The sequence below is a fragment of the Primulina tabacum genome, chromosome 4, assembly GCF_025594145.1.
Source record: "Primulina tabacum isolate GXHZ01 chromosome 4, ASM2559414v2, whole genome shotgun sequence".
NCBI classification, from domain to species: domain Eukaryota; kingdom Viridiplantae; phylum Streptophyta; class Magnoliopsida; order Lamiales; family Gesneriaceae; genus Primulina; species Primulina tabacum.
In genome coordinates, this window is record NC_134553.1 from 29,123,732 (window position 1) to 29,149,923 (window position 26,192).

Genomic DNA, 26,192 nt, shown 5'->3' on the forward strand with positions numbered 1-26,192 from the left:
GGATTTAATTATCAATTAAGATAAACAGGATCTAAAAATTTTTCTTTTTAAAATGTAAGTGCGGAACGTAATGGAATTTAACTACTATATCTCTCAGTATAAAAGTACAATGATGTACAACAATTATTCAAACTTGTCTAAGGTTCAACTACTAAATTTCAAGTATTAAACCAAGTCTACAATAAGTCCGGAATCACCACTCTAGCACATATTCTCTCATCATCTTCTTGACCTCGATCCTGCCCCACCTGTTGTCATGCACATATACAAAACAAGACAACATCCGGATACTCCGGTGAGAATAAATCCCAGTATAAAACATGTATACATGCATGCCATGCTGATTAATACAAATCATAACACATAATCAGTAATTATGACACATTCGTGAATACAGATAAAACAATCTGACTCTTACTCTTTAACTTGACTCATATCTAAGTCTAGGGATCCCGGTGTGAATAAGATGTAACAGGTCTCCCACCTACTCTCCCAATCGGGGTGGCGTTACTTCTTATTCCTAAACTTTGGTCTGGTCTGTATCGAAATCTACAATCGGAGTGAATCTGATCCGAAGCATCGATATCACCGAACGTTTAGAAAATTGGCGTATCTACCAATGACACTCCTATCTCAGTACATATATATAAATCAATATAAAGTACAAACAAAACAAGTATGTGATTTTGTTGGGAAACTCAAATTGAATCTTATTTGAGTTGTGTCTTCCCAAAACAAAACATGAATTATACCTTTGTCTTCCCGGTCTGACGAAGAAGAAGTCTTGTATTCAACTCTGTTCATACCCAATCTGATACTGACAATTGAATAGGTATAATATCAATAAAAAAACTCAATTCAATACCTGTTCTGATCAATATTAAAATCAAAATATAATCTGATCAATGTCAATCGATATCACAATACAATCTCAATCAATACAAACTGATCAATATCAATCTACTAATGTCTCGATATTCTCGTCAATCTCAACATCCCAGATATAATATCAGAATTAATAATAAGTATCAGTACAATTCGTAATCTCAATATCTGTACACTTAAGATCAGTAACAACACAACTCTGATATCAAATCCCAATCAATATCTTTCGAAAATCATAACAATTGCATAAACAGTCTATTCTTTAATCTGACTTCAATTATACAATGTCTACTGTAGCAGAAACACTATATCTAATTCATATTCAATTCTGACAATATCATAAATTCAAATCATGTCTAAACGTAACAAAACTTACGTCCAGTTGTAGCCTGCGTTGATAGGAACTAGGTGCTGAAGTCGGATTGAAAATCTAACGGGCGGTTTCTTCGTAATCATTAATTCTTTGCTTGAAGAATTGCTCCCAAAGTTCTTGTCTCCTTCCTGATCTAAATGGTGAGGAATCAAGGTTTGTTCCTTATATATACATATATATACACGTTGCATTCAAGAGACCAAGTGACATTTTTCCATTCTGCATGCCGCGCATATGCGCCGGAGGTTCGGCTCGGCACCTTCCGCATTTATCTTCTCGCGCATATGCGCGACATATCTCGTGCATATGCGCGAGATGTTCTGTCTCGCACATCCCTTCACTCGTGCATATGCGCGCCTCCAGCCGCGCATATGCGCCCAAGGTTTTGGACGTTCCGCGCATGTGCGCGCATTCAAGCCGCGCATGGTTCTGTCTTCCTCGCGCATGTGCGCCCATACATGTCGCGCATGTACGCGGGGACTCTTCTTGCACCTCATGTCAAATCTTCTTTCGGCTCTCCCGGTCTGATCCGTTTCGTCTATAATTATCTCAATTAATAAATAAATAATTTCAGATTAAATTTATATTACAGTAATAAAATCTCGGGCCTTACAAGCAGTTAAGATTAATATATTCATTTCAAGGGTTAGTCCATTAAAGAAAATTAAACGCTCTCCCTCAAGAACTGAATTGAATAAGGTTTTGAAAGACAATTTAAGGATTAAGGGTAAAAGAAAAACTCCCCCTCAAAGACTGAATTGAAAACCTCTTTGAAAAACAGAGTTAAGAGAACACCTTCAGTTGAAGAAAAGAAAGCTCCTCCTTAACAACTGAATTTTTTTAAAAAAAACTAATTGAAAAACAATTTTTCAGTTTGAGAGTACATGAAAAACCCCCCCTCAAAAACTGAATAATAGCTTGTATTTGAGAAATAATTATCTAAGCATTCGTTCAGAGGTTATAATTATTCAAACAACGTAGACAAGAAATCTGGAAATATCCATTCAGTCACAACGAAACACAGCTGGATAAACAAGATGTTTATTTAATCAAATAAATTTCCTTGTATTTTTACATTTGAGTACTTACAACAGTTGAAAGGAAAATTTCTACAATAATAACATATTTTAAACAACATCATATATCAGTCGGTTTATGTGTGACATAACTGGTTAAACCAACAATTGGTTTCCTTGACTGCTTGAAATGCTGCACCAGTCGTGACTTACATTTGCTAGAGAAACGAGTTAATTTACCTTGAACTTGATATCTTTGCTAGCTAACTGGTCGATCAGACTCAAACTAGGCTCAAGCAGAATACAGCTTGTGATTAAATCAATCAACATCCCTGCATGGATGAGTTTCGTCTGAAGAACAGCTAACCTGGAAGGCTTGCAACTGAAATTTTTTTTATCGAACAATTTATCCGTGCATCTTGACAGATGAAGCTCAGAACCCTGCAGGCTAATTAAATCCCCGAAAATGTTAGTCGCAGAGTCAATCCTCTCAACCCTTCGCAATGAGTGATAGATAAACATTTTCAAATAGTTTTAAAAATAGTATGAAATACTTTTAAATAGCTTTTAACACTATTTAAAAGTAATATATTTTAAAACACAGTTTTATTCAAAAGTTCTTCTTAGAACAGCTAGCTCTGAATCAAATTGAAGAATCGATTAGGGGTTAAATCGTTGAGCTACAATAGCTCGATTCTTGAAATATTGAACACCGATGAATTAAATCGAGTTTGATGTTCAAACCAAGCAGAAGATACTCGAAATAATCATTCGTAGAAACCGATTAAATATTTTTAAAGCATTTAAAATATATGCCAGTTGAATCAGGAAAAATATTTTGGTTGAAGCATTTTATCAAACACTTGAATGCAATATTTTGGTATTTGAAGAACACATAAAATGATTCAACAATGCATCCTTAAAACAATGAAAATGATAAGTAAATGCAATAAACAAAAAATAAACAAATAGACACAAATTTTTTTATGGATGTTCAGAGACTTCAAATGCTCCTACGTCACCCATTCTTCCCGTTGGAAAGGATTCACTAGAAGACTTTGATTTATACAACTCTTTGTATAAACCCACTCAGCTTAGGACTTATACTACTGCCTAACTGAACTCCTAGCACTCAAGATTGTAGGCAGTACTTCACAATCAACATATTGTTTAATGTCTCATATGCAAATACTACAAACGCAATGTTTTACGTCTTTGTGTAAAGACTCACTCAACTAATATTTGAAGTTCAACTCTCTTGTATATGTGTGAGTAATTGTGTGTGAGGAATTTATCCTTTATAGTGTACATCTCAAATGTATCCTCACACAAGGGCTTGTGCTATCAACTAGATGATTTCTTCATGGTAATTGTCTGCTTTGAATCCTCTTCGAAAGTCACTATTTGATCTTCTAGATATTGTATTTATAGGCCCCAAAAATGATAAATATATGTTAGACACAAGAATATGACCGTTTGGAATGTTTTTGTAGAACCCGTAACTTAGACTACGTATAAGCCATGCATAATTCTAGTATTTTAAATGATTTCATTTCATGAGCATTTAAATGATTTTCCTTAAGTTAATTATTTCATGCAGCAGTTTGATTTTTATCAGTTCAGTTAATTCAGTGAGGCCGGACGGGAGTTGGAGTTTAGAGATGAAATTTAAGATTCAGAAAAACATTTTAAGAATTTATTTTAGCTAGCAAGCAAGTTCATTTAAGTTAAAAAAGAGGTTTGACGATTTAATTTAATTACTTGAGGTGAGTAGAAAATAAATTTATTTAAGTTCCTTAATTGAGGGATTAATTCACTAAATTAATTAAAAGATAGGTGAGGCTTTTAAGGATTATAAATTTAGTAAATAATCAACATTCCTCCCTCCATTTTTATTGAAGAATTTGGCCACCCCCTTAGTAGATTAAACAAGGACTTGCCAACTCACCTTTGACCTATTCTTTGTTGAGTTAGCATACTAATCTTTTTAATTCTTGATCCACCTTAATTAATTAATTAATGAGCATTATCCTAGTCTAGAAAGCATGAGGATTTCGGTCACCACCTTCTAGAGTCATCCAACAACTCATTTGATATCCAACAAGAATTCAAATTTCAAAAAGGGGAGACTTGGTCTTGCATGCATCCACCTATATTGCACCCATCTCCCTCACTCCCCTAACCATTTCCCCCTCTCCCTTAGTCTCGAAATTCAGAGTGTTTTGGAGAGAAAAAAACGTGAGCACCATAGCTAGGAAGAGAGGAAAAAATCGAGCTAGCAAGGTAGAATAGAAAGCGCTCCACCTCCTCCGTGCCGAATCGTCTCGTCCTTTCGTTTTTCTTTCAAACGAAACCAGGCATGCATATATTCTTCCTTGACTCTTCAATCAAGTCATAATATTGTTTATTTTCATTACATGATCATTTTTCTATGGCAAAAATCGAAATACAGCAAGCATTTTTCAGAAAAACCAACATGCAGAATTTCGGCTTTCATTGTGCAGTTTCACGGTTTGCTTTGTGTTGTGGATTTCAGCTATTGGCTCGATTCCAGGCTCCTAAGGCGACATCTAGAAATGTAATAGGATGCATTAGGACCGTGTTGGTCCATTCATTTAACCCCATGCACGCTGGAAAACACGAAAACGGCAGCAACTCCACCTCTTGTCCAATTGAGCTTTTCGAAAATTCAGTTTCTGTCATTTGGGAAATGAATCTGATCATGGCTGCCACAAGGCCTATAGCCATGGTTAGATCACTTCCCTAGCATGTCTAAGACGTGACTAAGTCGCCCTTTTGGTGGCTCAGTCCATGGTTAATCTGTTTTTAAGTAAAAACGCAAGAACAGCCCCTTCCCCATTTCGGCATCTCACTTGTACAGCATGTGTGTTCGAAATTTTGGTGGAATGGTGTGGATCTTGGTTGGCCTATGGCCCTTAGCCACGGTTCATACCATACCCCAAGATGTCTAGATCGTGCCATGGTCAATCAAATGGCCACTGGAACGACTCGAGACAGCAATCAAAGCAAAAACACCTCACGCGCATGCAAAGGTGCTCTCGGGTGAACTTTTCGGATTGGTGCTGGTGTGGTGCGAATTGTGGCTGGTCTAGGGCCCATATCCATGGTTCAAATCATTCCTTGGGATTTTGGTAAGAGTCTCTGGTTGGTGGTTCAAGCCCCAATGGCCTGTAGTCTCGAAAACGACGCAAGAAACCTAAGCACAGTTGCTGTATTTTGTGTACAGCAACTTGCTGTGAAGGTTCAGTGGCTTATTCGAGTTCTCGGTTGGCTTTTAGCCCATGGCCTTGGACTAGAAGGTGCCTCATCAAGTTAGGAAGGTCATGTTTTTGACCGTTTGTGATTCGGATCATTTTTGAGGTCGTACGAGAATTTAAGGGGCGATGTGCCAAATTGACTCTCGAAAGAGCGTTTCATGTTTTGGCCTCCATTCACCTATATTTCGGCCCTCACCATTTTTGGAGCATTATTTTATCATTTTAGGCGTATTTTAATCATGACTACATGATGATTCAGTGTTGGTTCGGGTTGGTTCGGAGTCGTGATTAAATACGAAGTCGGTAGGCGTAATTGTCACATTTTTGAAGGTTATTGCATAGTTTGGTCCCATAAATCTATTGCATATTTTTCATGGCTTATTTAGGTTGCAGAGAGCCTGGGAGTGATCCAATCCATTCAGTAAAATTGTTACAGGATATTTAATTCAGTTATTTAATTATATTACTTGCAAAAATACAAATTTTGAGATTTATGCGATATGTCTTGTGGTCACTTTACTGTCATGATTAAATCCGGTCGCCAGTTACCGGTCCGGTTGTCAGTTAGCGGTTATGAGAGCATTACTAAGTCCTGTCGCCAGTTACAGGCCCGGTCGCCAGTTACCGGTCAGTTCAGTTGTTTCACCCAGTACTGTGGCAGTGGTCTGATATGACGTACATTACTAAGTCCTGTCGCCAGTTATAGGCCCGGTCGTCAGTTACCGGTCAGTTCAGTTCAGGGACCACATGCGTAGACCATAATCTCACCAGAAAATTATTACAGGCTATTTCAGTACAGGGCTCCAAGGAGCAAACATTTTCACTATGATTTTCAGTTCAATTATGCACGTATTATAATTAATCATGACACGACATTTTTAAGTTATGCCTCATGACATGATATTTTCACTTGCATGCAAGCTTATTATTTATTTATTTACTTGCTATTTACGATATATGCATGTTGATCTTTAGACTCACTAGACTTGATTGTTGTAGGTGCTGATGATGTCGGGACCGAGGGCGGGGACCAGCGAGCAGGCTCGAGTCGGCAGTAGTAGGACCCGAGGACCTCAGTTCAGCATTTATTATTATGTGATGGCTCAAACATTTTAATTATCGTTGGAAAAACCTTTTACTGTTATTTCGAAAATGTTAATTTCTTCCGCTGCCACTTTGAACATCAAACTTTATTTATCAGTTCAGTTATGAATGAGGCAATTTTAATTATTTAAAAGAAAAATTTTAAATTTTCTGTAAATTTTCAAGTAAGGATTTTTAGGCCTCTACAGTTTTTGTACTGTTTCTGCAATTGCAACGATCAAATTCTTCTTGCTAGACATTTTCCTGACTAGCCAACTCTAGTCAACTCAACTGATCAGCAGCTGGTTCAGATCAGTTGGTCAGATGCTGGTTCGGTTCAGTTTCAGCTGGTTTAGTTCAACTGGTCTGGTTCAATTGGTCTTCAGCTGGTCTAGTTCAGTTTCAGACGGTCTGGTTCAACTGATCTTCAGCTGGACTAGTTCAGTTTCAGCTGGTTCAGTTCAACTGGTCTTCAGTTGGTCTAGTTCAGTTTCAGTTTCAGTTCAGTTGGTCAGCGGGTGATTTCAGTTTGTGCATGAACCAGTAGCTTCATCCTCATTTATTAGCATTTTAAGCTTCGATTCAGACTTTCACTTTTAAAGATGATTTTTAGATTATCGTCTTATATTTCCAACGCATACTGAATCGCTTCATTTCAATAATCGAGCTGAGAGATATGGGCCAAAGTACCGCAACTGCTCATTCCCAACTGATTGCTGTTTTCGTGCAATCAATTTGGTAATTGAGCGATCAGTTAGACCTTGATGACATCTGAATTTGCCCAACTGACATGAAATACGACTTGTTCCAAAATGAGTTTTCTAATCACACAAGTTCGCGTATTGTTATTTGAATCATCCAGTTGACAATATCATCAAATACCAAAGCTTTCCAGAAATTCAGTTTGTGCAGAATTAAGTTTCAGCTTGTTTCTTGTTTTAATAACTTCACGCTTGAGTAAGTAAATATGTTAGAAAAACACAATAACAAGTTTTTTTAACATCAGAATAAAAATTGCGAACTTGAAATGTTCCAACAAAAACATTTTCCATTTTTCAGTCCTTGGTCTCCGTTCCTCGATCGCAACTCGAATGACTTTTAAAATACATTTTAATTCATTCATGCAGAAATGTACCTTTAAACATGTAAATATCCACATCATATTTAATTTATAAAATTAAAGCAATTAAAATACATAAGAAGTTGATAATCTTGAATGCATGTGGTTCATGTGGACCTTCAAATTTTCGGGACGTTACAATCTCCCTCCCTTAAATTGAATTTCGTCACTGAAATTCGCTTATCCTCGATAATCAAAAAATTTAGACTTAGTTCTAGTACCCAATAATCCAGTCTTCCACTGCGCTACTCTGATAAAAATTAAGTCTTAAGGTGTCCTTATTTCTCTCCACTCCCAATTAAATCTACCTTCTAAATCCTCGTTTGCGAATCTCAACTTATAACGACCCATAGTGACCTAGTTCCATTTTTCTATAACCCCGAATTTCGAATTTCCTTACAATTCCCAATATTCAAAATGGATGACCACATTTATCGTTTATTACTTTCCTTATATTATCCTCAAAATGTTCATCAACCTATCATATTTCAACATTAAAATCCCAAACACATCCACCAACACTTAGATTTTCAAGCCTAATATTGATTCATCTTACAATGTCCTTGATTAACATTCCTATAACATTTTAACCAAGATATTCCAAGGTTCTAAATATTCTTTCAAGCCTAAATCCTCGAAAATTTATATCATTTAAATCATTCAATTCTTACTTATTACTAAACTTGTCCCCAAATTCCTTAACAATTGCAAAATTAATTCTTAATTTCCTCAAAAAAATTATCGAATTGATCCTTAATTTCGAAAATCCTACAGTTCACCCTACGTTTTTTGCATTCTTAATTCCCTTCTACATGTTTCCCTTGACTTAATTTTCAATAGTTTTAAGCTTATTAACCCAAAATCAATTCCCATAACCGATGTCACCTTTTTATTGAACCCTAACATCCCAAACTATACATTTTCTTACTTCTAATGATTATCGTAATCTTCGAGTCATTAATCCTTCCGTGTAATTCCCAAAAATTAACTCAACTAGTACCCACCAAATCATCAGTATTTTCCTAGAAAATCTACATGTCCCATAAAGCATTCATAATCTTCACGATTAACTTATGACCCAAGAAGTAGAACATCAATACTAAATCCCAAAAATCAATAAAGTCTAATCATTTTCAACATTTCCTAAGGTCCATTAACCAAATTCTTAAACATGTCCAATTCCACCACAAAGTCAGCATGCATGAAAATCATATAATTTCTTATTTCATATCGTAACATTCGTAAAAATTCTAAAGCATATAATCTTTCAGCATAACAAAATCATGCAACCATACAGGATTTTAAAAATCATTTATCATGTAGATTTAAATATAAAAGCCATTTAAATCAACGTTCTTAAATCATGGTGCATATACTTAATCCGTTTTCAAACAATTTTAAGCATATAAAAGATATATTCTTATAAACTACTAAACATGTGACGTAAACATATAATTGATGTGATCATGCAGGTAACATCATATAAATTATATAAACTTACAAATTTGAGGCATGATGACAGAGCTTCCCGGCACTGTTGGTGGCACAACCCTGTACAGGAACATTGCTCTGATACCAACTGAGACGTCCACTACTCGTTTTCTTAAAAAAATACTATAATTATTTTCATTTTTTAAACTCTCACAAGAACCGGCCGAACACATATAAACATGTATAAAATATTTTTGACACTATTTTAAAAATAACCAACCAACTATATTTAAAAATCCAAAGGAAGTAGTTTAAATCCTAAAATCGTCAAACGTTTGCATATCCTAACTTAGAAAAAATTTTAAAACTAGCAACCTCTCAAAAACCACTCAAAATCATAATAAAAGTCATAAAAACATCTTTAACATAATCCTAAAAATCATAATTTATAATCATAAGTCTAGTGCGGAAAAAATAGAGCTGGTCCTCGGGTTATGTGCACCTTCAGTCCAGTCAGATCAACCATCAAGACCTCCATTTTTTTATCATAATCACATGAATCAATCACACCTAGTGACTCTAAAGACTCAGCAAACCATAATCTTGAAAACAAATAATACGTATACTGTAACGCCCTAGATTTGACGACTGTCCTCACTGTATTAAGATGGGTCTTTCCAGCGTGCTTAGGTCCTCACTCACAGGCACCCTGGGAAACTTCTCAGGAGGTCGCCCATCACAAAATTGCCTTAAGTTAAGCACGCTTAACATTGGAGTTCTTAGGTGATGAGCTACCGAAAAGAAGATGCACCTTCTTGATATGAGTATTACATATCAAATCTTTTAAGCCCTCTTCAACTGTACAGTCCCATACCTGAACAGTTTCTGAATCCCTCTCCTTCTAGTGTAAGAATGGTTCATAAAATATCCCACTCCTGGAAAGTGGTTTCTTTCGCCTCCCCCAACATTTGAACCCATAACCTCCATTTATAAGTACCTAGATTGTTAAAGTGTTGGTACCAGTTGGGCTCAATTGGTACCAACACTTTAAGAATTTAGGTACCTATACGTGGAGGTCCTGGGTTCAAGTGTTGGGAGAGGCGAAAGAAAGCACTTTCCTGGAGTGGGTTATTCTATGAGTGACGATGCATGGGCATGGGCCGAGGCCCATGATGGACCATCCTAACGACCCATGATCAGTAGTGGTGCATGGGTATGGCCGAGACCCATGGTGGTTCAGCCTAATGGCCCATGATCGTTACATATATAGATCACATGCAAAAGTGAAAATACTTTTACGTAAAATAATATTTTCATAATGATGCTTAAACTTAAACATAAACATTTTTCATAAACATTTTCATATTATCGTATACATATTCATATTCAACATAAACATATTTGTATCATCATATGCATATATGTATTCATTTTCGTTGAATTCATATCGTTAATTGTGACTTTCGTATTCGTATTCGTATTGGGGCGATGTATCCATCTACATGTAACCACAGTACTGGGAGGCGGGAACATAAGCGACACTCTCACCTGTAAACTGAGCATTGACCTACGTATTAAAATATCATCGTATCAGCGTATTAGTCACAATTACTTCACTTCTGTAAGGCCCGAGATTTTATTTACCGTAATCTGAGATGAATCTGAAATGAATTATTGATTAATTGATATAATTATAGACGGAATTGATTGGACCGGGAAAGCTGAAAGGAGATTTGACATATGTGCGAAGGAGGAAACCTCGCGCATATGCGCGACCCTGCGGGCGCATATGCGCGAGGTAGGCAGAACCTTTCGCGCACATGCGCCGCTAGTTCAGTTTCAGTTTCAGTTCAGTTTCGGTGTCCACGAGACAGTAGGTCTCGCGCATATGCACGAGCTGAGAACGCGCATATGCGCGAGTGGATAAGTTCGGGAGTGCCGGGCAGAAAGCCTCGCGCATATGCGCGGCGGAGGTGCGCGCATATGCGCGAGGGGGGGCGCACATGCGTGAAGAAATAACGCGCATATGCGCGCGAAGATGAATTGGCCATGCGTCGAGGCAGTAGGTCTCGCGCATATGCGCGAGAATAGGCGCGCTTATACGCGAGAGGTTTTTTGGCAAATTCTGGAGAAGCCACGTACAATTTACATGCAATATATATATGATTCATCTTTCCTTCCTTATTCTTCAGCAAGAAACGAGGTAAGCTTCAGAAATTCCCCAAAGCCTCATCGTACCTTAGACTTGTGATTTTGTTCAATCCGATTATCAGAACTCGAATCCGACTACAGTACTGTGTTCCTATCGACGCAGGCTACAACTGGACGTAAGTTTTGTTACGTTAAGACATGATTTGAAATTATGATATTGTCAGAATTGAATATGAATCATATATGGTATTTCTGATATAATAGAAATCGTATAACTGAAGTCAGATTGAAGAACATACTGTGTATGTATTTGTTATGATTTTCGGAGTTGATTTGATTAAGATTCAATATCAGATTTGTAGTATTATTCAGATTATGAGTTGTAATGATACTGATGAGGAGTTCTGGTATTATATCTGGGATGTTGAGATTGATGGGAATATCGAGACTTTATTGTTATGCGGTCGAAATATCAGTAGATTGATATTGATCAGTTTTGTATTGATTAAGATTGTATTGTTAAATAGATTGACATTGATCAGAGTATATTTCGATTTGAATATTGATCAGAACAGGTATTGAATTGAGTTGTTTATTGATATTATACCTATTCGATTTTCAGTATCAGATTGGGTATGGACAGAGTTGAATTCGAGACTTCGTCTTCGTCGGACCGAGAAGATAAAGGTATAATTCATGTTTGATTTGGGAAGACACAACTCAAATGAGATTCAATTTGATTTTTCCAACAAAATCACATACTAGATTGTTGTTTATATTTTGAATGCTTATGCCTTTTTTATAGAGTCATAATCAAGCCTTTAAGATAGGTGAGTCATTTGGTAGATTCTCCAAATAACTAGACGTTCGGTGGTATCGACGCTTCGGATCAGAATCACTCCGATTGTAGATATTCGATACAGTCAAGACTGAAGTCTAGGAATAAGATGTAACGCCACCCCGAATGGGAGAGTAGGTGGGAGATCTGTTACATCTTATTCACACCGGGATCCCTAGAGTTAGACAAGAGTCAAGTCCAAGATATGAGTTGGATTTTAAGTTGATTGTTTTATCTTGCTCATGTTTCATATACTATGTGGAACATGTTGTTATTGATTACATTCATGATAGTATGTTCATGTTTTATTTTGTATATTCATGTATTATGGTTTGTATTCCCTTGCATGATATGCATGTATACATGTCTTATACTGGGATTTGTTCTCACCGAAGTATCCGGCTGTTGTTGTGTCTGTATGTGTGCATAACAACAGGGGGATCAGGATCAGGGTCGAGACCAAGATGAGAGATCAAGATAGCGTGAAGATTACGGGCTGAGGAGAAGATTACTAGTGATTACATATGATCTGTAGTTGTATTGAACACTAGATGTATAAATGTACTGAACAAGACATGTGTGTATGTTTGTGGAAATAAGATAAAGCAAGATCTTGTGTTTAATTTATATACATTTGATTTAATGTTAAAAGAAAAATTTTGACCCACATTTTCTAGCAAAGATCCAATTAATCCCAGAAAGAATTGAGTTAGAGCCCACCCCCACAACTTCCTTCAACTTTTCGTATTTTCATCATTTATAAAAATTAATATGCATGTAATGTTTTTCTTTTAAACCAAGCATGTAATATGTCTTTTAACGGTATTGTTTCATCATAAAATTCCATAAACATGTAAAATAATCGTATTAGCATATAAAACAGCATTCAGAGCACTGCCATGATGTTTACTAATTTTCGGGTGTAAAATTATTGTTTTACCCCTAGACGTAAAATTTCACGTTTTTGACATTTTTTTAATTCCGTTGACTCTGGATCATTCCAAATAATTATTTAAGCTTAAATTAATTTTTCCGTATTTTTATTTAGCTTAAATCAATGACTTTTTATTTATCCTTTAATTATAACTTATTAATGTGTTTTTAATCCCAAATGAAATCAAACTTTAATATAAATTCCCAAATTCAAACCTTAGAATTTTAATATTTATTTAGCCCTCCTGACCCAGGACTCGACCCCCATTTAGTCATGTTTTAAACTCTAGTTCAAAGGAGAGCCTAACTCGAACCACCTAAGGAACCTATGAGCCAACTTACATTTTCTATGAGCTATCTACGAACCAGCCCGAGAAAACTTCAAACCAGCCCTCCCCTGACCTCGTGAAACCTTAGCACCCCTAGGACTTGACCCTAGCCCAAAACCGAAACCAAACAATCAGAATCATGCCATGGTCGAGACTCCCTAATAGATTAGGACACTTCGTTTCGCACTTAGGACCCTAACCACTGGACCAGCCCCTTGTGTATCCTCTTAGGACCCTAAGGACCTGACCTAGCCCAGCTCAAAGCCCCCTGGCCGAGCCTTTTCTCCATGTGCGGCTGCACCCCTTCTCCATGCGCAGCTGCACCCCTTGCGCGCAAGTTCTCGGGAGGCTTGGGAAAGAGTCATTTTACGCTTGGACTCTTCCCTAGCGGTCTAACTCGAGTCCTATTGTGGCTAGGACTTCTCCCCTGACTCAACCGCGTCCCAGCCCAGCTTTGGTCTAGCCAAAGCCAAGCCATGCGTGGTTTTCCCTTGAACCCGGTCACCTATGACACAACAATCCAATTTCGGTTCCAGCATGTTATCAACTCGTGTGCAGCTTGTTTCATGTGTCCTAGGACTCCCTAACTTGTGTAAAACAACCCTTGATCAATCCATAATCATTGCAGCCCCTTCATGAACATAATAATCATGTTTTGGAACATAAAATCATGAGTTTAGCACATGTATATGCATAATTACGAAAATATCAATGAAGAAATCATGCTTTATAAACAAACATAATTCAAAGACATAATACGATGTGACAGACAAGAAAAAGAAGTATGGCGTGCCTTTGCATGTATAACACACCAATTATCGTTGGCGAATCGAATAACGACGACGAGGGGACGTTGGCTGAATTTTCCTTGCAAATTTTCGAAACTTACTCTTGTTTACTATGGTGGGTGCCGTGTGTTTTAGAGAGAAAAAAAAGAGTCTTGTGTGTGAGGGGTAGGGAAGCGTGAGTTTGTGAATGGTATGAGGTGGGTTTTGCACTTTAAATACCAATTAAAATACTAATGGTAGCTTAGTCCCATTAACAGGGTTAGCTAGGCCCAATTAACCCTATTAGTACTTAATAAAATTATTTTGTTTAATAAGTTTTGTGAAATTATTATCCGAGTTGTCAAAAGATTCATATTTTTGTTGAAAATCGTATACCGATAAAAATTACGTCCCGACGTATTTAATCACCTCAAAACTCCTTACTTTCAAAAAAAAAGAAAAAGCATCAACCTTATTTTAATTAATTAAAAACAAATATTAAATAAAAAAATTTTCTATTTTTCAACCATCGGTCTCCGTTCCTCGATCGCAACTCAAATGACCTTTAAAATACGTTTTAATGCATACATGCAGAAAAGTACATTTAAACATGTAAATATGCACATCTTAATTAATTTATGAAATTAAAGCAGTTAAAATACATAAGAAGTTGATAATCTTGCATGCATGTGGTTAATGTGGACTTTCGAATTTTCTGGACGTTACACATGATATTTGAATACAGTCCAAATTCTAAACGTAATACATCATGCAATTTAATATAGTTTTTTAGAAAAAATTAATCCTTAAATCATGAAAGCAGCAAAACATGTTCTAAAAAAAGTTGTGAAACATTCATCATGAAATCATGTAGGTGATAACAGTAAACTATTTAGAACATAAAAGCTAACAGACTTGAGGGTTGAAGACTAACCTGCAGAAGCTGGTGGTGACACAACCCTACACATGACCCTTGCTCTGATACTAACTGAAACATATACTACTTAAAAATGCTACTAATTTTTTTAAAACTTATATTAAAAATTTAAAATTATGCATGTATGCAATACTGCAGAAAAATACGCCTTTTAAAAATAATCGTAATCATATAACAGATAAAATACTACAGTTGAAAATTTCCAACTCGGCCATCATAAATGTACGTAAAAATAAATCTAGTAAAAATCCTGATAACTAACGATATGTCAAAACAAAGTGTAATAAAATGTTCACGTCCACTTCAAACTAAACGTGATGTGCGGAAAATATGGCCCTCGGATCATGTGCGCACATCCAGCCCTGTCTACTCTGAATTCGGCACATGCAGCCTCCTCATCGACATACTCACCTGAATCATTAACACATAGTGAATCTAAAAACTCAACACACCTATAACGTTATAACAAATACATATATCGTATCAGCTCTATCTTATCAGCTCTATTCGATGGATCCGTCTAATATAATCGTGGTACCAGGCGGCGGGGACATCAGCAACAACATTACCCATCCACTGATCCTTGGCCTCAGCTCATAATATCTCTTAAAATCGTATTAGCCACAATCAATTCTCATCCTTAAAAACGTATCATAATATTCATCACTTATAAAAACATGCATATACGTAAATTTTTCCTTAAAATCGCATGCAACGTAATTTTTTTTTGTAATTACGTAAAAATTCTTATAACTGATACATAAACATTTAAAAACATGACAATTTGTGCTCAGGGCGCTTCGAGGACAAAAACCTCGACTCGGGTGCAAAATGACTATTTTACCCTTGGACCTCAAAACTTCGACCCGAAGCTTACCAAACTCCTTAAAACACCTCAATACATAATTAATAATATTTCTTAGACGTAAACTCGAGCCCGTATCAAAACTTAATCGATTCGTTTTAAAACTTTGACCGGGATCCCGGTTTTAACCTGAATCAACTCGAAACGTTACCTAACTTTTCCCAAATTAAAATACGACTTAAACCTACATGTTCAGACTCTAAACCACCCGTTCCTACCTTGTGGGGACCCGGACGCTAATCAGTTCTTAATCGTCATCCGGGAATAATTAATCAATTATTATAAACAGGGTCTAAATTTTTTTTTTAAAAATACGAGAGTACGCAGCATATGAAATAAGTCCTATCTCATTTACAAGATCACTATTCAGATCTAAGTACAAGTCCTGTACAATCGTAAATCATAATAACTACTGTTTCTTCACTACATCTCAGGTGATATACCTGATATACTCTTAAGTCCGGATCTCCACGCTAACTGTCTTCTCTCATCCTCTTCTTGACCCTGATCCAGCCCCACCTGTTGTCAAGCACACATACAAAACAAGACAACAGCCGGATAACTCCGGTGAGAATAAATCCCAGTATAAATAATGTAAACATGCAATCATATAAAAACATATACAAAAGCATATAACAAATATCATTCACATGCAGCCAATCAACAAACATGTATAATATCAAAACGGTAAATCAACTAGACGTATCAGACTTGACTCAAACAACGCGTCGTCTCAGACTCGACTCATTCCTAATCTAGGGATCCCGGTTTTGAATATTGAGAATTATATCGAATCTCAGTCGATAGGAATGACTCAACCCTAAACGGCATCGATATAATTCCTATATCCAGTGTCTGGGCGAAACAGCCGCATAATTGACGAATCAGTCAAGAATTAAGCGAATCAGCTAATGACTACACGAATCAGCCAGTAATTAAGCGAATCAGCCAAAGTTTAGACGAATCAGTCGATAACGAGACGAATCAGCCAATAACTAGACGAATCAGCCGGTGAGTAGGCGAATCAACCAATGACTAAACGAATCAATAGTCAATACATGCAGTGGCTATAAATCAATAGACAACAAACATCAATCTCATCAATTACAAATATCAATGCAATAAACTAAGTATGTAATTTATGGAAACTCGAGTCAAACCTCACTCGAGTTGTGCAATCCCAACTCAACATTAATTTATACCTTTCTTTCTGATACTCTGACTCTGTTGAATTCTCGAACTCAAAGCCTGTCAATACTCAATCTGACAATAACAATATTGAGGGTACGACATCAATACACCACTCAATCAATACTGGATATAATCAGAATTCAATCAAATTCTGTTTCAACAATATGATGTCATAATTTCAATATATCCAGCACTACCATATCAGTCAGATATCAATTCTAACATCTCATATTTGATAACAATCCAATTTTGATATCAAATCTCAATCAACTCAACTCTGAAAATCATAACAATTCCATATGATATCTATTCTTAAGTCCGGTTTCGATTATACGATGTCTAACATGTCAAGAACATCATATATGAATCCTATCAGATTCTGACAATACCATAATTTCAAATCATATTTAAACGTAGCAAAACTTACGTCTAGTTGTAGCCTACGTCGATAGAAACACAGTACCGAAGTCGGATTCAAAATCGGACGGACGGATCAAACTATAAGGCGTAAGGATTTTCTTTCTTCCTTTGAATCTTCCCTTTTCTTCGTTTCCTTCTTTTTCGTTCCTTTTCTTCTGAAGGATCAAGATGTACACATATATATATTCACACGTTGCATGTCCAAGCAACGTGTTAGCTTTTCCTCAATTCTGGTTGGCGCTCGGGCGGTTAATCTTTACCGCTCTGGCGGGGAAGTTTCTGTCGAGATACTCGGCTGAACATCTCCTAGGCGCTCGGGCGGTAATATTCTACCGCTCGGGCGCCAAACATTCTGTCCAAACTCATGGTGCATTGGCGCTCGGGCGGTTCTTTTCCACCGCTCGGGCGCGAGATGTTCGGTCCAACATCTTGGCCAACATCTTGAGATGTTCGGTGCAACATCTTGGCCAACATCTTGAGATGTTCGGTTAACATCTTGGCTTATACTGTAACGATGCCCTGCTTCTTCATTTGAGTTCCTATAACCTCACTTCTATCAATTAATCAACGTCTGATTACAGTAATTAAGTCTCGGGCATTACATTTCTCCCCCTTTAGATATGATTTCGTCCTCGAAATCACATGAAGTCAAATTAGATATCAACTCAGATACAAGAAGGAGATACACAGAAGCCAAGAGAAAACTTACCCTAATGAAACAATTCTGAAATTTGCTGTCTCATATTAGATTCTGTCTCTCAGTTAGCTTCTTCGATATTCTACCAATTCTATTGGACTTTCAACAGCAGAATAGTCTTCATTTTGAATTATTTTTCTTTTACTGATTCTGATTTCAATCTGGAATAATACTTCAAGAAATATAACATCATAATATAACTCGAAGAAGTTCTGATAAAATCAATCTCAAAATACTGGCTATACAACATCCGTATATACCAATCAATAGCTCCTAATAACACAATCTCGGTCTCAGATACCAACAGTCATCATCCAACGTTGGCTTATTTCATATCAATTTCCGAGTTATCTTCATTTGTTTCTGAATCAGTTTCATTCTCTTTATCAAATCTCTGATCCTATCAAATCCAATCTCAGGCATCACCGCCGTATTATCCCCATACGATGGAAATCCGCAGTTTTCACTGTACAATACCTCAACTAAAGCTATTTCGATATTCATCTAATAGCTATTATTGTACAATATTTCATAAAGTGACAAGACATCAGGTCACTAGTGCTAAAATCCAGCACTACAGTTCCTGGATATCCTCCAGTATCTAGATAGTTCGCTCTGACTATCTGTCTATCTATAAACCATAGATGAAAAATCATTCTATACATTCTGTTAAAGGTACGAAATCAACCGAAAATCACGGTATGATATAATCAATTCTAGCATTCAATACAATATGACCCCTTTTCCGACATAAATTTCAGTCATCTAGTCACGTATGTACGTCATCTTGTACAGAATAAAGCATGCGGATTTTTTCAATCTGTCAATCACAACCCAAATCGCATCGCAATCTCGGGAGGAACATGGTAACTGCGTCACAAAATCCATGAAAATGTGATTCCATTTCCATTCAGGAATGGACAGACTCTGTAATAATCCTCCGGGTTTCTTTCTCTCAGCCTTCACCTGTTGGCAATTCCGACATTTGGCTACAAATTTAGCAATATCAGCTTCCATTTGTTTCCACCAAAACTGTCTTTTCAAATCATTATATATAATTTCTTGCCACCAGGATGAATACTGAATCGAATGTTGTGCGCTTCTGATAGTATCTATCGTTTAAACTCCGAAACATTTGGCACAACAATACAATTATTTACATGCAAAACATTGTCACGAACTTGGTACTCGGATCGATGTCTTGCTCTAACCCTCGCTATCTAGTTCTGTACATTCTGATCAATTTTCTGAGCTGCTTATATTTCAAAATCAGCTCTGGTTCGGACTGTACAATATAAATTTCCCACTGTCTACTATCTGATTCAAACACAAATTCAGGATAACAGCAATATTTAATCAGATTCGAAACATCACTCATCGGTACTGATCTGCTAACCTTAGAAAACCGCAAATATCTAACACTGATATCCATCTCGGCCAACTAATTACGGTTTAATTCTGCTAAAATCAGTAGATACATCATCTTTAGATATAATACATCCTGAATGAAATCTGTCTCCACCAGGATTCACCATTTCACAATTTCTGATATCAAGTCAAGATTAAAATCAATTTCTCTGACTGAAATCAGATCTGAAGTCTTATTGGGGAAAAACATCAATAACTTTCTTATCATTGGTAAATCAGCCAATGATAGATTCAACTTCAGTAAATCAACTGAATACATAAGGAGTCTCTCTGCTCCTTTCTGTAATAATCAAATCATAGATAGTACGGATTATCAAAGGAATTCTCAATCTAGAATCCTTATCGTACAATATTCATCCTTTGGCCATCTCAGGTCTGATTCTCACCACCTTCTGGAACTAATCTAGGGTAGCTCTGTACTTGATCAGCATATCAATATCAGTAATGCAATCCCAAAATCAGACAACACTAGTACAATACCAGCTACCAGACGATCTAACTCAATCTCATTCTCATCCTATTGTAGTATACGATATTTTACAGAATTCACTGCTATAAAAACTCTCCCAAACCGGTAAAGAGATACACTACAGTAGACAAGGACTCAACAGGTAATGCATGACTCAATGCAAATCGTTCAAAAATAAACATATGGGAAGCATCCGTATTCATCAATACAAAAGCATGATAACTATATCAAGAATAGTTACCTGCAACATCATCATCTGGTGCTTCCTGAGCCTGCTCCTCAGTCAAAGCAAATACTCTGGCCTGCTGTCTAAGAGGCTGGCTAACTGTCTGACTTCCTCCTGGCCTCTGCTGTGACTGAGATGGGGCTGGCTGGAATGAATGAACAGCAGCTGATTGTCTATTCCACTGTGCCGCTGATCCAGATGATTCGGCTCACTGGGATCTTTGAGAACCCTTCTGTGGACACACGCTGGCAAAATGTCCTTGTTGTTTGCAGAAAGTGGCAACTACCAAGTACTCCTTGGCATTGCTCAGTGGAATGTCTCCCTCCACAATTTTCGTAGTAAGCTCTGGTATAATTCTGTTTGGAACCACTGGAGCTAGAAGAACTGCCGCCAGACTTCTTAAACTGCTTTCCTCTAGCCTTCAGAAAATCTTTCTTTCCACCACTGCTATTGCCACTCTCGAATCGGGGAGGTGGTTGTTGTGGTCTCGATACTGGAGGAACAAATGTAGCTCCTCTCTGCCTTATCAGGCCCGCTTCAGCGCCCTTTGCTCTATTCATGGCATCAGCAAAGTTATTCGGTCGCCCTGTGTTCACCAATGTAAAGATATCGGGATTCAAGCCATTGATGAACTGATCAGCAACGGCTTCGTCATTTCCAGCCACATGTGGAGCAAACTTCAACAGGGTAGAGAACTTGGTCACATATTCTTCAATGTTCAGCTGACCCTGTCTCAAATTGGCAAACTCCGCCCCCTTGTCATTCCTGTATGACACTGGAAAAAATCTTTGATAAAACTCAGTTTTAAATACATCCCAAGTAATAGTCGTACCTCGATGCTCCAAGGCCCTCTTCATCGTAATCCACCAGTTCTTTGCAACATCAAGCAACTGGTGCCCAATCAATTTAATTCGGCGCTCATCACTGTAATCCAGTGAATCAAACAGCATCTCAATGTTATCTAACCAACTCCCACATTCCACTGATGTCTCAGTACCCTTCAGAGTCGGTGGTTTGAACGACTGAAACCTTTTCAATAACGTTTCCATCGGAGTTGCTGTCACATCCATTGGAGGATTCGATGTGCTACCCTGTTCTGGTATTCTTCGAGGAGGCATATCTGATAATAACACGGATTAGTACCCCAATCCAATAAACCTGTTTCACTTCAGTTCCCTCCTCCGATCATCTTACTGCTGATCGAGAATCGGTTCAAATTCGTTCCCAATAATACATATTACACAATCAAATCAGATAAGTTAAGTAACATGTATAATATAAAGCAGTAAATCATGCTAGCATCACAAGCAAGGAAGGAAAACTCAATCTACCCCGCTCACTAGATTCTATCTCAGTCTAAAGGATCTATCGCTCTGATACCACCTGTTGTGGGGACCCGGACGCTAATCAGTACTTAATCGTCATCCGGGAATAATTAATCAATTATTATAAACAGGGTCTAAATTTTTTTTAAAAATACGAGAGTACGCAGCATATGAAATATGTCCTATCTCATTTACAAGATCACTATTCAGATCTAAGTACAAGTCCTGTACAATCGTAAATCATAATAACTACTGTTTCTTCACTACATCTCAGGTGATATACCAGATATACTCCTAAGTCCGGATCTCCACGCTAACTGTCTTCTCTCATCCTCTTCTTGACCCTGATCCAGCCCCACCTGTTGTCATGCACACATACAAAACAAGACAACAGCCGGATAACTCCGGTGAGAATAAATCCCAGTATAAACAATGTAAACATGCAATCATATAAAAACATATACAAAATCATATAACAAATATCATTCACATGCAGCCAATCAACAAACATGTATAATATCAAAACTGTAAATAAACTAGACGTATCAGACTTGACTCAAACAACGCGTCGTCTCAGACTCGACTCATTCCTAATATAGGGATCCCGGTTTTGAATATTGAGAATTATATCGAATCTCAGTCTATAGGAATGACTCAACCCTAAACGGCATCGATATAATTCCTATATCTAGTGTCTGGGCGAAACAGTCGCATAATTGACGAATCAGTCAAGAATTAAGCGAATCAGCTAATGACTAGACGAATCAGCCAGTAATTAAGCGAATCAGCCAAAGTTTAGATGAATCAGTCGATAACAAGACGAATCAGCCAATAACTAGACGAATCAGCCGGTGACTAGGCGAATCAGCCAATGACTAAACGAATCAATAGTCAATACATGCAGTGGCTATAAATCAATAGACTACAAACATCAATCTCATCAATTACAAATATCAATGCAATAAACTAAGTATGTGATTTAGGGAAACTCGAGTCAAACCTCACTCGAGTTGTGCAATCCCAACTCAACATTAATTTATACCTTTCTTTCTGATACTCTGACTCTGTTGAAGTCTCGAACTCAAAGCCTGTCAATACTCAATCTGACAATAAAAATATTGAGGGTACGACATCAATACACCACTCAATCAATACTGGATATAATCAGAATTCAATCAAATTCTGTTTCAACAATATGATGTCATAATTTCAATATATCCAGCACTACCATATCAGTCAGATATCAATTCTAACATCTCATATTTGATAACAATCCAATTCTGATATCAAATTCAATCAACTCAACTCTGAAAATCATAAAAATTCCATATGGTATCTATTCTTCAGTCCGGTTTCGATTATACGATGTCTAACATGTCAAGAACATCATATATGAATCCTATCAGATTCTGACAATACCATAATTTCAAATCATATTTAAACGTAGCAAAACTTACGTCCAGTTGTAGCCTACGTCGATAGAAACACAGTACCGAAGTCGGATTAAAAATCGGACGGACGGACCAAAATATAAGGTGTAAGGATTTTCTTTCTTCCTTTGAATCTTCCCTTTTCTTCGTTTCCTTCTTTTTCGTTCCTTTTCTTATGAAGGATCAAGATGTACACATATATATATTCACACGTTGCATGTCCAAGCAACGTGTTAGCTTTTACTCAATTCTGGTTGGCGCTCGGGCGGTTAATCTTTACCGCTCGGGCGCGGAAGTTTCTGTCGAGATACTCGGCTGAACATCTCCTGGCGCTCGGGCGGTAATATTCTACCGCTCGGGCGCCAAACATTCTGTCCAAACTCATGGTGCATTGGCGCTCGGGCGGTTCTTTTTCACCGCTCGGGCGCGAGATGTTCGGTCCAACATCTTGGCCAACATCTTGAGATGTTCGGTTCAACATCTTGGCTTATACTGTAACGATGCCCTGCTTCTTCATTTGAGTTCCTATAACCTCACTTCTATCAATTCATCAGCATCTGATTACAGTAATTAAGTCTCGGGCTTTACATACCTACTTATGACCTTCGACCTACCCCAAAAATGTTGCTTTAATTTTCTGCTCTAGCCCAAACTACAAAAACCCTAGCGCCTCAACCATGAACCGTCGACCCTAGCCAACACGAAGCTGGAATTGCCTCGAACCAGCATACTCTAGAACCATGACTGACCACACAACACCCTCCGTATTCTACCCTAACCACGCCGACTCCCCAAACATACGCAAGGCTCAGCCATGACACAAAAATGGGTCAAAAAACCTAGCAGCGACTACTAAAAAACGTTCGGCCCCTCACGAAAACAGCCAATGTTCGACTCCAGCAAAGGCGTCACCTTCACTCCTTCCCTGAACAGTCCTCTAACACCAAAATTTTGCAGCCGCTTGCACAAGGACATGAAAAACGTGAGTTGCACGCAATATTTACGCATGTACGTTTCAAAACTTTTGCAAAAAAGATGCTATGAGATGCACCAACGAAATTTCATGCAAAACACAAAAAACAGCATATAAACATGGTGTAAATGATGAGAAAGGAGATACATGGTGTGCCTTGGCGTTTTCGTGCTCAAAAGCTTGAAGAACTACGCGCGAGACGTGAACCAGAGAGACGGGGATGAAGCTTTCTTTGAAAACTTGAAGGGGCCGAAGGTTTGCTGCTGAAAACTCGAGTGGAGGCTGCTGGTGCAGGGGAGGGTCGGCTGCTAGGGTATTATTAGGGTTAGGGTTAGAGTAGGATAGTATTTAAATAAAAATGCTAAGCATTAATGGGCCCTAATTTGATTTTTAAAAAGGATTAAAAGGGTTTAAAACACATTAAGTATTAAAACAAACCCAACAAGCCCAATAACATACCCGAAAAATATTTCCTTTGGATACGTTAGAAAATGTTGCCCAAACCCTCAAAAAGTCTTCCGAATCAATAAAATTTACGTACTGATAAAAATATAACTCGTCGAGTAAAAATACCCAACCATGCCCATCTTCAAAAATCATACATAAAAACACCTAATATTAAATAATTAAAAATAATTATAAAATAATTTTTTTTCCTGAACATCCCCGGTCTCCGTTACTCGTTCGAGCGTGAAATGCAACTTAAAACCCTAATGCAAGAAACTTATAAATAGTCATGAAGTTAATAATACCCATGCAATAATCATGCATGAAATGCATAAAAATCATTAAACACATATTACAAATAAAACCCTAGATTGCACGCAGTTGGGTTACGTATTTCAAATTTCCTAGACATTACAACACAATTAATTATTTAGTCATTTAAATATATCATTCATGCATCCAAAATCATTTAACTAAAATAAATTAGCAATTTAATAATTTTAATGCATGCGATTTACATAAACAGATTTTTGGACTTTACAACTTCTCCCCCCTTAATAAAATTTTGTCCTTGAAATTATGACTCATCAAAAAACTCCGGATAACGACTCCTAAGTTGCTTCTTCTTCAGATTGATTCAGCCCCTTGACTTTGACCATCTTTATCACCTTATTCTACAGCCTTCTCTCCTGTCTGGTCAAAACTTGAGTAGGCCTCTCCTCATAAGACAGGTTTGGCGTAAGCTGTAGTGGCTAAAAATTCAGCACATGTGAAGGATTTGACTTGTACTTGCGGAGCATAGACACGTGGAAAACATTGTGAACTCCAGCAAGATTAGGTGGTTGTAAGGCCCGAGAAATTTATCCTGTTAATCAAAAAATGATTTGGCGATAATTATTATAATGTATTCATAATGGAGAGGTGTTTATAGACGGAACGGATCAGACCGGGAGAGCCGAAAGAAGATTTGACATGAGGTGCAAGAAGAGTCCCCGCGCACATGCGCGACATGTATGGGCGCACATGCGCGAGGAAGACAGAACCATGCGCGCACATGCGCGGCTTGAATGCGCGCACATGCGCGGAACGTCAAGAGAGTTCGGCGCACATGCGCGGCGGAAGGCGCGCATATGCGCGAGTGAAGGGATGTGCGAAACAGAACATCTCGCGCATATGCGCGAGATATGTCGCGCATATGTGCCAGAAGATAAATGCGGAAGGTGCCGGGCCGAACCTCCGGCGCATATGCGCGGCTTTGTGCGCGCATATGCGCGCGGCATGCAGAATGGAAAAATGCCACTTGGTCTATAGTATGCAACGTGTATATATATATATGTAAGAAACAAGCATTCATCCGTAAGAATGAAGAAGGAAAAGTCGAGAGAATCTTAAGAAAGCTCCAAGTTCCTTACGTGTGAAATTTGAGTGTTACGCAAAATCCGCCCGTCCGATTTTAAATCCGACTTCAGTACTGTACTCCTTTCAACGCAGGCTACAACTGGACGTAAGTTTTGTTACGTTTAGACATGATTTGAAATTATGATATTGTCAGAATTGAATATGAATCAGATATAGTGTTT

The 26,192-nt window shown here is 37.5% G+C and overlaps 1 pseudogene; it reads left to right on the plus strand.

Annotated features, from left to right (window-relative positions):
* The window catches only part of LOC142541939 (uncharacterized), a 122,994-nt pseudogene that overhangs the window by 74,379 nt on the left and 22,423 nt on the right, over positions 1 to 26,192 (plus strand).